This window comes from Vulpes lagopus, chromosome 1 (assembly GCF_018345385.1).
Source record: "Vulpes lagopus strain Blue_001 chromosome 1, ASM1834538v1, whole genome shotgun sequence".
Lineage (NCBI taxonomy): Eukaryota > Metazoa > Chordata > Mammalia > Carnivora > Canidae > Vulpes > Vulpes lagopus.
Window position 1 is genome coordinate 66,895,387 of NC_054824.1, and position 12,130 is coordinate 66,907,516.

Genomic DNA, 12,130 nt, shown 5'->3' on the forward strand with positions numbered 1-12,130 from the left:
TGACAGGCACCTCGTGCAAGCACACAGAATGGAGCCTTGAAGCCCACCAGCTCCTGATCCTAGCCCCACATGAGATGTAGACATCTTCACTGAGGTGTTGAAAAAGTTTTCACAGCACTTGTGAAAGACTGGAAGGAAAGCTTCATTCAAGAGGGATCACTTGCAATGGAGATTTTGTAGTTGAAGAGAGAGATGGGACCCAACTCTAAGTACAATGAGGACCAGAGGGGATTCATAACTAATGTAGCAGTGTGGAGTCAGTGGAAAATCACCAGTCGAAACATCAAGGCTAGGGGTATTCTTGTCAAAGGCAGGCCACCATGACCAGGGGAATTCTTGCTCAACTCACTTAGCAGCATTCTTTTTTTTTGTTTTGTTTTGTTTTGTTTTGTTTTGTTACTTAGCAGCATTCTTACTAAAACTGGACTTAACAGGTCAAGGACAGAACCTAAGGTCAGGGCTTATCAAAAAGAAGACTCAGGAGGGGCATCTGGGTGGCTTAGTTGGTTGAGCATCTCACTCTTGGTTTCAGCTCAGGTCATGATCTCAGGGTTGTGAGATCAAGCCCTGAGTGGGGCTCTGCACTCGGCATGGAGTCTGTTTGAAATTCCTTCCCCCTCTCTCTTCCTCATCCTCTGCTACTCCCCCAACCCCACTGCTGCTCATGCTCTCTCTTTCTCTTGAAAATAGATAATAAAATAAATAAAATCTTGGGAAAAAAGAGACTTAGAAACTTGACTCAAGTTTGGTAATAGGTGGGGCACCTGGGTGGCTCAGTGGTTGAGCATCTAACTTTGGCTTAGGTTGTGATCCCAGGATCCTGGGATCAAATCTGCATCAGGCTCTCCACATGAAGCCTGCTTCTGCCTCTGCTTATGTCTCTGCCTCTCTTTCTGTATCTCTCATGAATAAATAAATAAAATCTTAAAAAAAAAAAGTTTGGCAAAAGAGGGTTCTTAGTCCTTAAAGCCCAGTTCCTCCCCAGATACAATACTCAGACATCCATTTTGAGGTCCTGCCTCTGCTGGCAGCTCTACCACTAAGGATTGCAGGGTCTCAACAGCTACCTACTACCGACATGGCTACCTCTATATTTCCTTTTTTAACAGAGTCATACCGTTATCATATAAGGAATTCACACAAATTTTTGAAAGTGACATCTTAATATGTGAAAGTATTAGGTAAAGGACATAAATAACTTACAAAAAGAATAAAAGTGCTTAATGAATATTTTTAAAATACTCAACCTAAAAAAATACTCAACCTGAAGAGTAAAAAAATTAAAATATACTATATACCTACTATATAGATTGAATGGAAAGAAGAAATTTTTATTAAAAAAAGAATTTTGGGGATGCCTGGATGGCTCAGTGGTTGAGCACGTGCCTATGGCTTGAGGTGTGATCCCCTGGTCCCGGGATTGAGTCCCACATTAGGCTCCCTGCATAGAGCCTGCTTCTCCCTCTGCCTGTGTCTACCTCTCTTTCTGTCTCCCATGAATAAATAAATAAAATCTTTTTTAAAAAAATAATTTTTGTTGGCTGATTGAATTTAAATTTAAAAAAATTTAAGAATGTTTAAATAATAATACCAAATCATAGAGCACCTGGCTGGCCCAGTTGGTGGATTGTGTGACTCTTGATCTCAGTGTTTTGAGTTCAAGCCCCATGTTGGATGCAGAGGTTACCTAAGTCAATAAAACTTTAAAAGATAATAATAATAATAATACCAAATGATTACAAATATGTCCTAAGACAAGTGTATGTATGTATTTTTTGTGGGAGAGTGAGTTAGTCACAATAATTTGGTATTTTGTTTATACCTAGTGGGGGTTTTTTCTAAAGATTTTATTTATTTATTTATTTATTTATTTATTTATTTATTTATTTATTTATGAGAGACAGACAGACAGAGACAGAGACACAGGCAGAGGGAGAAGCAGGCTCCATTAAGGGAGCCCAATGTGGGACTCGATCCTGGGACTCCAGGATCATGCCTTAGGCCAAAGGCAGGCACTAAACCACTGAGCCATCCAGGGATCCCATTTTTGTAATTGTTTACTTTCTTGTTTTAAATTAACTTTGTGCTGTTCAAACACACATACACAGTTGTGGTAGGCACTCCAGGTTGACCCTCAATAATACCTACCTCTTCATCCAAATCAGTGAAGAAGTTAAACTTTCACTCTTTGCAGATGACATGATTTTCTATATGGAAAACCCAAAAGACTCTACTCCAAAATTGCTAAAACTCATATAGGAATTTGGCAAAGTGGCAGGATATAAAATCAATGTACAGAAATCAGCATTTCTATATAACAATAACACCACAGAAAGAGAAATTAAGGAATAAATCCCGTTTGCAATTGTCCCCAAAGTTGTAAGATACCTAGGAATAAACCGAACCAAAGGAGTAAAGGATCTGTACTCTGAAAACTATAGAACATTCATGAAAGAAATTGAGAAAGACACAAAGAAATGGGAGAACAGGGACCCCTGGGTGGCGCAGCGGTTTAGCGCCTGCCTTTGGCCCAGGGCGCGATCCTGGAGACCCAGGATCGAATCCCCACATCGGGCTCCCGGTGCATGGAGGCTGCTTCTCCCTCTGCCTATGTCTCTGCCTCTCTCTCTCTCTCTCTCTCTCTCTCTATCATAAATAAATAAAAATTAAAAAAAAAAGAAATGGGAAAACATTCCACACTCATGGATTAGAAGAACAAATATTCTTAAAATGTCTATGCTACCCAGAGCAATCTACACATTCAATGCAATCCTTGTCAAAATACCATCGACATTTTTCACAGAGCTGGAAAAAATAATCCTAAAATTTGTATGGAACCAGAAAAGACCCTGAAAAGCCAAAGGAATATTGAAAAAGAAAGCCAAAGCTGGGGGTTTCACAATGCCTGACTTCAAGCTATATTACAAAGCTGTGATCATCGAGACAGTATGCTACCGGCACAAAAATATGTAGATCAATGGAACAGAATAGAGAACCCAGAAACGGACTCTCAACTTTATGGTCAAATAATCTTTAACAAAGCATGAGAGAATATCCAATGGTTTGAAAAAGAGAGTCTCTTCAACAAATGGTGCTGGAAAAATTGGACAGCCACATGCAAAAGAATAAAACTGGACCATCTTCTCACACCAAACACAAAAATAAACTCAAAATGAATGAAAGACCTAAATGTGAGACAGTAATCCATGAAAATCCTAGAGAAGAACACAGGGAGCAACCTCTTCGATCTCAGCTGCAGAAACTTCTTGCTAGATATGTCTCCAGAAGCAAGGGTTACAAAAGCCAAAATGAACTATTGGGACTTCATCAAGATAAAAAGCTTTTGCACAGCAAAGGAAACAGTCAACAAAATCAAACAACCTACAGAATGGAAGAAGATATTTGCAAATGTCTTACCAGATAAAGGGCTAGCATCCAAAATCTATAAAGAACTTATCAAACTCAACCCTCAGAAAACAAATATTCCAGTCCAGAAATGGGTGGAAGACATGAAAAGACATTTCTCCAAAGAAGACATATAGACACATAAAAAAATGCTCAAAATCAGTCAGCATCAGGGAAATACAAATCAAAACCACAATGAGATATCACTTCACACCAGTGAGAATGGCTAAAATTAACAAGTCAGGAAACAACAAATGTTGGTGAGGATGAGGAGAAAGGGGAGCCCTCTTACAATGTTGATGGAAATGTAGCTGGTACAGCCACTCTGGAAAATAGTATAGAGGTTCCTCAAAAAGTTAAAAATAGAGTTACCTATGACCCAGCAATTGTACTACTAGGTATTTATCCAAAGGATAAAAATGTAGCGATTCGAAGGGGCACTTGCACCCCAAGGTTTACAGCAGCAATGTCCACAATAGCCAATCTATGGAAAGAGCTCAGATGTCGATCAACAGATGAATGGATAAAGAAGATGTAAGATATGTATGTGTGTACACACACACATACACATGCACACATATAGGACTATTACTCAGCCGTCAAAAAATCTTGTCATATGCAACAACGTGGATGGAAGTGGAGGATATTATGCTCATTAAAATTAATCAGAGAAAGACAATTATTATATGATTTCACTCATATGTGGAATTTAAGAAATAGAACAGATGAACACAGGGGAAGGGAGGGGAAAATAAAATAAGATGAAATCAGAGAAGGAGACAAACCATAAGAGACTCTTAACTATAGGAAACTGAAGGTTGCTGGAAGGGGGTTGGGGGTGAAGGAGGGGGATACTGGATGATGGGCATTAACGAGGGCACATGATGTAATGAGCATTGTGTGTTGTATACAACTGATGAATCACTGAACTCTGCCTTTGAAACTAATAAACCATATGTTAATTAATTGAATTTAAATAAAATAATCCCTGCTCCCTGCTATTTATACCCTTGTGTAGCCCCGTCCCCATACTCTCCTCTAGAGTTGGTGTGTGTAATTGACTGAATGCAGCTGAAATGATAGATGTCACTCCTAACATTAGATGATAAAAGGTATTGCAGCTTCTATTTGGCTCTTTCTCTTTTTCTCTTTCTCTTTCTCTTTCTCTTTCTCTCTCCCTCTCTATCATCGCTTGCTCTGGGTGAGGCCCGCTGCCATATTGTGAGGACACTCAGCAGCCGATGGAAAGGCCTACAGGTGAGGAACTGAGATCTCTCATAAACAGCCAGCAAAATACTGAGACTTCCTGTCAACAACCATGAGAGTGAGCTTGGACAAGGAATATCCTCCCCTAGTTGAGGCTTTAGATGACCACTGTGCCAGCCAACAGCTGGACTGCAAATGCAGGAGACACCTAAGCTAGAACCACCCAGCTAAGCCACTTGCACAACCCTGACTCACAGAAATTATGAAATAACAAATGTTTGTTACCATAAGCTTCTTAGCTTTGAGGAAATTAGTTACAAATAAATATATAACTAATACAGGGGTGCCTGGGTGGCTCAGTCCGTTAAGCATCTGCCTTCAGCCCAGGTCATGATCTTGGGGTCCTGGGATCCAGCACTGGGTAGGGCTCCCTGCTCAGCGGGAGGGGGGTGGGTCTGCTTCTCCCTCTCCCTCTCCCTCTCCCTCTGCCTCTTCCCCTGCTTGAACACTCTCTTTCTCTCTCAAATAAATAAAATCTTAAAAAAAAAAAAAAAGAGTTAAGTGGTGCCTGGGTGTCTCAACCAGTTGGGCATCTGCCTTCGGCTCAGGTCATGATCCCTGAGTCCTGGCATAGAGCCCTATGTCAGGCCCCCTACTCAGTGGAGGGCCAGTTTTTCTCTCTCTCTGCCCTTCTCCTAGCTCATGTTTTCTCTCTTACTCTTGCTCACTCACTCTCTCAAATAAATAAATAAAATCCTAAAAAAAAAAAAAAAGAATTAAAAAGAAAAGTATTTTATCCTACCTCTAATTAGCCACCCATACATGCCCCTCAGAAGCCAATGACCAAACCTGACTGCCACTGCCAGACTTTTTGTTATGAAAAGAAAATGAATCTGTATTTGTTTCAACCACTATTTTTTGAGTCTCTGTTCCCTGCATTCAAATATTCTCTTAACTGATATAGGTGCATTAGTCTGTGAAGCCTTCTAAAAGTGCTCCTTGGAAAAATAAATTAAAAAAATAAAATAAAATAAAATAAAATAAAATAAAATAAAAGTGTTCCTTGGGGCACCTGGGTGGCTTAGTTGATTAGGTGTCTGCCTTCATCTTGGGTCGTGATGCCAAGGTTTTGGGATCAAGCCCTGCGTTGGGCTCCCTGCTGAGTGGGGAGCCTGCTCTTCCCTCTCCCCTCCTCCTCATTTGTGCTCTCTCTCTCTCTCTTAAATGAATGAATAAAAAATCTTAAAAAAAAAATAAAGGTGATCCTTATCACTGTTATTTTCTTCCTTTTGACCCAATAACGCAAGAGATTCAGCTGGAAAGAGCTAGTAGCAACATTTGAGGGGATCACAAGTCAAACAATGAGGGGAACCAAAAATATAAGGTTCTTACCATCACTGGGTAATCTAAAATACCACCAACTGCAAGAGGCACTATTATTTCAGGTACCACTGGAGGGAACAATGATATGAATGAAATGATGCCTCAATGCTTTCTTATCACTTTGACTTTTTATCTTCTTCTTATCAAAATAATTTTGGGGGTGTCTGGGTGAATCAGTTGGGTAAATGTCTGACTCTTGATTCAGCTCAGGTCTTGATTCCAGGGTGATGAGTTCAAACACCACATCAGGCTTCATGCTGAGAGTGGAGCCTACTTTAAAAAAATAAGTAAATAAATTTTCTAGACTTATTTAGACATAGATTTTAAAATCATTTATCAAGACTTAGAAAAATGTTCAACTTCAGGGGTAAGCAATAAAGTGCAAAAAGACTCTTTCAGTGTTGTTATGCCTGGCATATCTGCTTTTGTCTTCATGCCTGTTGCCTCATAGACAAAAAAAATGGGGGGGGGGCGGAATTGGGGCACCTGGCTGGCTCAGTCAGTAGAACATACACCTCTTGATTTTGGGGTCATGAGTTTGAGCCCCACATTGGGTGTAGTGATTGCTTAAAATAATAAAATATCAAAAAAATGAGAAAGAAAAGGGAAGACGTAGGTAGGGAAGTGTTACCCACATTACCCTTTGTCAGGAAAAGCAAACGTCTTCCTAGAGCCTGCAGTGGATTTCTGCTTGTACATCATTTGCTAGAACTGTATCCCATGGACACCCCTGATACAAGCAGCTATCTAGAAAAGCAAATATTTTGCCTGTGTCTAGGTTCATTGCCATCCGGAACAAAATCAGACTTCTATTAGCAAAGAAGAAGGAAATGGGTATTGGGAATGAAGCTAACGGTGTCTGCTACAACACTGCTTAATAAATAGTAGTTTTACTTGCATAAATAGGAGTTACCCCTTGGCATAAAGCAAAAAATAATAATAGCAAAAATACTTATGCAATTCAATGTTTACTACTAGCTTCAGTCACTGCTCTGAGTGTTTTAAATATATTAGGGATGCCTACGTGGCTCAGTATTTGAGCATCTGCCTTGGGCTTGGGGCGTGGGCTTGGGGCGTGATCCCGGGATCCTGGGATCTCGTCCTGCATCAGGCTCCCCACAAGGAGCCTGCTTCTCCCTCTGCCTACGTCTCTGCCTCATTCTGTGTGTGTCTCTTATAAATAAATATATAAAATCTTTAAAAATATATATATATGATATATATATATACATACAAACTCATACAGATAAACTCGTTTAATCCTCACAGTAACTTTGAGGTAAATGCTGTTATTTATTTTTTTTAAAGATTTATTTTTATTTATTTATGATAGTCACAGAGAGAGAGGCAGAGACACAGGCAGAGGGAGAAGCAGGCTCCATGCACCGGGAGCCGGACGTGGGATTCGATCCTGGGTCTCCAGGATCGTGCCCTGGGCCAAAGGCAGGCGCTAAACCGCTGCGCCACCCAGGGATCCCGGTAAATGCTGTTATTATCCTTGTTTTATCTAAGTACTCACAGTTAGATTTACCATAATTCTTGGTGCATTACGTATTCCTCATTGGTCCAGTCATGGCTCTTTTATTTACTTTTTAAATATTAGTTATTTTTATTTATTTTATTTATTTTATTTTTAATGTTATTTTTTAAAGATTTTGTTTATTTATTCATGAGAGACACACACACACAGAGAGAGAGAGAGAGAGAGGCAGAAACACAGGCAGAAGGAGAAGCAGGCTCCATGCAGGGAGCCCAACATGGGACTCAGTCCCGGGTTCCCAAGATCACATCCCAGGGCCAAAGGTGGCACTAAACAGCTGAGCCACCCAGGATGCCCCAAATATTAGCTATTTTTACTAATGTAATAGGTACCCTCCAATCCACCGTCCAAAATAAAATTAGGATCTTGTCAGTTATTCGGATCTTAATGCCTGGTCTGCCCAAACCATTTCACTTCCTCCCCAGGCCTGAGGTGACCATCATTCCTCTAGAATCCTAAATTCATCATTCCTCTGCCTTCCTTACATGGTTTCCTTAGACAGTTTTATAATTTTATTGCACCTATATATATGGTCATAAAATGTATGTGTGCATGTATGTGTAATATGTATCTATAGTTTTTTTTTAAAGATTTTATTTATTTATGAGAGAGAGAGTGAGTGCAAGCACAAGCAGGGGAGGGGCAGAGAGAGAGGGAGGAGCAAGCTCCCTGCTGCCAGGACCCTAAGATCATGACCTGAGCCAAAGGCAGATGCTTAACCAACTAAGCCACCCAGGTGCCCCTCTATAGTTTTTAACTGTGTATCTTCTTTTGGTACTTCCTCGCCTTACCATTACATTGCTCAGATGCATTCATATTGTTGTGTGTTGCTACGGTCATCCATTTTGATGACCACTTAACATCCCATTGTGTGAGTATGTAGCAGTTTTATTCATCCTCAAGCCATTCTTTATTGGAATACCTTTTACATGCTTATAGATTTTCTTCCTTTCTGGTTATTAACTAGTTTGACTCTGTTACATCCATTCACTAGGAGTTTTGTGGGATTTGAGCAATTTTTCTACATCCTTTTTAATGGCTGCATTAGACCCTGCCTCTTCTGCAAGATTTGCAGCCACGCTTTCCAAATGGTTTACCTTGTGTTGTCAGTTATTTACAGTGAGCTAGCGGAGAGCAGCTGACCAATAAAGGCTTTGATTTGATGGGCCTAGCACACAGAGCCCTTGGTTTCATTCAAGAAGAATGTTGGGGGCTGAGGAGAGGTGAGGAATGTTAGTCCACTGGTAAATATTTCCTTGTTATGATCCCTTTGCCTCCCTGGGCAATCTGGCAAATCTGAGAATTTCTATTATGAGCACTGGGATAACCAGAATCCCCTGTACCTGGGCAAATTCTTTAACACTCCTCCCACAAGTGGCAGATCTAATTCCCCTTCTTCTGAATGCAGGCCAGCCTTGATGACTCTAAAGAATAAAGTGTAGTAGAAGCTATGCTGTGGGACTTCTAAGGCTCAGTTTAAAAAAGGTGATACAGGGCGCCTAGCTGGCTCAGTTGGTGGAACAAATGACTTTTGATCTCAGGGTTGTGAGTTTGAGCCCCTTATTTGGTGTAGAGATTACTTAAAAACAAAATCTTCTAATTATTTTTTTAAGATTGTATTTATTTATTTGAGAGAGAGAATGCATGAGTAGGGGGAGGGGCAAAGAGAGAGGGAAGTAGATTCCTCACTGAGCAGGGAGCCTAGCCTGATCCTGGGCTTGATCCCAGGACCCTGGGATCATGAGCTGAGTGAAAGCAGATGTTTAACTGACTGAGCCACCAGGCACCCCCAAAATAAAATCTCTTAAAAAGAAATGAAAAGTTGATACAGCTCCCACCAGCTCACTCTTTTTGGAACACTCACTCTGGGGAAGCCAGTTAGCAAGCTGTAAAGAAGCCCAAAAGAGCCCACACAGAGAGACCACATGGATGGGAACTGAGGTCCCTCACTGACAGCCCACAGCATCTTGGATTTCATCTTGGATTTCCCCTGTCCAAATTCCTCATCATGCATAATGTTAAGCTAACCCTATGTTGTGTCTAAAATCCTCATCCAGGGATACCTGCATGGTTGAGCAGTTACCTTAGGCTCAGGTCATGATCCTGGGGTCCGGGGATTGAGTCCCACATCAGGCTCCCCACAGGGAGTCTGCTTCTCCCCCTGCCTGTGTCTCTGCCTCTCCCTCTGTGTCTCTCATGAATAAATAAATAAAATCTTAAAAAAAAAAGTCCTCATCCACAGAATCCATGTGCATAGTAAATGGTTGTCTTGTGCTATTAAGTTTTAGGATAATTTTTTATGCAAACCAGTAAATTTAATTTTTAAAAAAGTAACTAATACACCCAATTTAAAGATGTAGAAGTTGGGGACACCTGGCTGTCTCAGGTGGAAGAGCCTGCAACTGTTGATCTCAGGGTTGTGAGTTCATGCCCCATGTTGGGTGTAGAGATTACTTTAAAAAATAGTAATAATTAATAATATTTTTTTTAAAAGATATGGAAGCTAAGGCCTGGAGAGGGTAAGTATACAACAAATGGAAAAGTCAGGATTTGAACTCTAACCATTTGACTTGAAAATTTGCTATTCTTAACCTGATGACCCCCCCTTACAAATTGTAAATCTATTTCTTCCCTTGCATTTTCAAGATACCCTTGATGGCTCAGAATGTGACTAATTAACTTGAACCTGGGAGGGCAATGCTACCCCAAAAAATATACTTGGTGATGCTCTAAATATAGACCACTCAGAAAAACTAGACTGATCTGTAGGTTGTCAAATGAGATCCATCCAAGTATGATAAAAGTTTAGTTCAGAGCCTAAAAAATGAAGAATATTTTTATTTTTTATTTATTTATGATAGTCACAGAGAGAGAGAGAGAGAGGCGCAGAGACACAGGCAGAGGGAGAAGCAGGCTCCATGCACCGGGAGCCTGATGTGGGATTCGATCCCGGGTCTCCAGGATCGCGCCCTGGGCCAAAGGCAGGCGCCAAACCGCTGCGCCACCCAGGGATCCCGAAGAATATTTTTAAACAAACATAAATGTGAATGAGTTCAAAAGGGATGTTAAAATGAAGTGGAAGGATAAAAGTAAACACCATATCTTGTTATATTAATAATTTTTTATTTTTCTAATGTATAGTTCATTTAAAAATCAATGTAGAGATATCTTCCATTTGAAAGTAGTTAAAATGTCAATCAATATTTGAGGCCCCTGGCTGGGTCTGTTGGTAGAGCATGTGACCCTTGATCTCAGGATCATGAGTTCAACCCCCACTGGGTATTAAACCCCCTACTTTAAATTTAAAAAAATAAAATAAAGTAGGGACGCCTGGGTAGCTCAGTCAGTGACTCTTGATTTCAGCTCAGATCATGATCTCAAGGTCATGAGATCAAGCTCTGCATTGGGTACCACACTCAATGGGGAGTCTGCAGCAGATTGTCTCTCTCTCCCTCTACCCCATCCCCACTTGCGCGCTCTCTCTCTCTCTCTCTCTCTCAAATAAATAGATAAATCTTTTTCTTTTAATGTCGATATTCAGGGCACCTGAGTGGCTCAGCCAGTTAAGCGTCGGCCTTCAGCTCAGGTCATGATCCTGGAGTCCCAGGATAGAGCCCCGCATCAGGCTCCTTGCTCAACAGAGAGCGTGCTTCTCCCACTCGTCCCTGCTCATGTGCTTTCTCTCTCTCTCTCTAAAATAAATAAGTAAAATATTTTTTAAGTCAATATTCAAAGAAAGAATCAGAATCATTTCTAGCAGTGTACTTAGTTGAAATAATGTATCACTTTCAGGACATTTCACAAAGAAAAAAAGACTTGCACTGTTACCAACTACTTTTCATGCTAACATTTTTAGCTCTTGGTTTAGACTGGGACAGAATTACCTGGCTGTCTTTCCACAATGCCAGCTTAACCATTTTGGGGGCTACAAAGATATTGTATCACAATAAGCTACACTAGCATAAAGGGAACCAATGGGATATATTTAAATAAATGATCTAGATTTATTAGGAACTCATAAAACAATTATATTTTCATAAATTTATTAAATTGTGTGTGTGTGTGTGTGTGTTTAGTACCAATACTTAAGGGTTTCTAAAAAAGATAGCAGTCCTCTGCCCCACCTCCTCGTCATAACTTCCCACAAGCAGACACCTTCTGGTTCCCTCATTTTCCCTAAACCATACATGTATATTGATATTTCTTTTTTTAAAAGATTTTTAAAAAGATTTATTTATTTATTTCTATGTGTGTGTGAGAGAGAGAGAGCATTTGTAGGGGGGAACAGCAGAGGAAGAGAGAGTCCTGAGCGAACTCCGTGCTCGATCTCACAACCCTGAGCAGAAACCAAGAGTTGGATGCTTACCCTGAGTGTGCCACCCAGGTATTGCCATATTGACATTTTTTTATTAATCATTTTTAGACATTATATGTTGGTTTCCCATCGTGATAGATGAGGACTTCTTACCCCTACATACCTACTCACTGCCTTTCCTCCCCAGCTCCTAATATGACTATATCATCATCATTCATGGCTCTATCAAGACTATAACTTCACAAGTGGTGTTAGTCACAGAAGCCCAGAGGAGACATAAT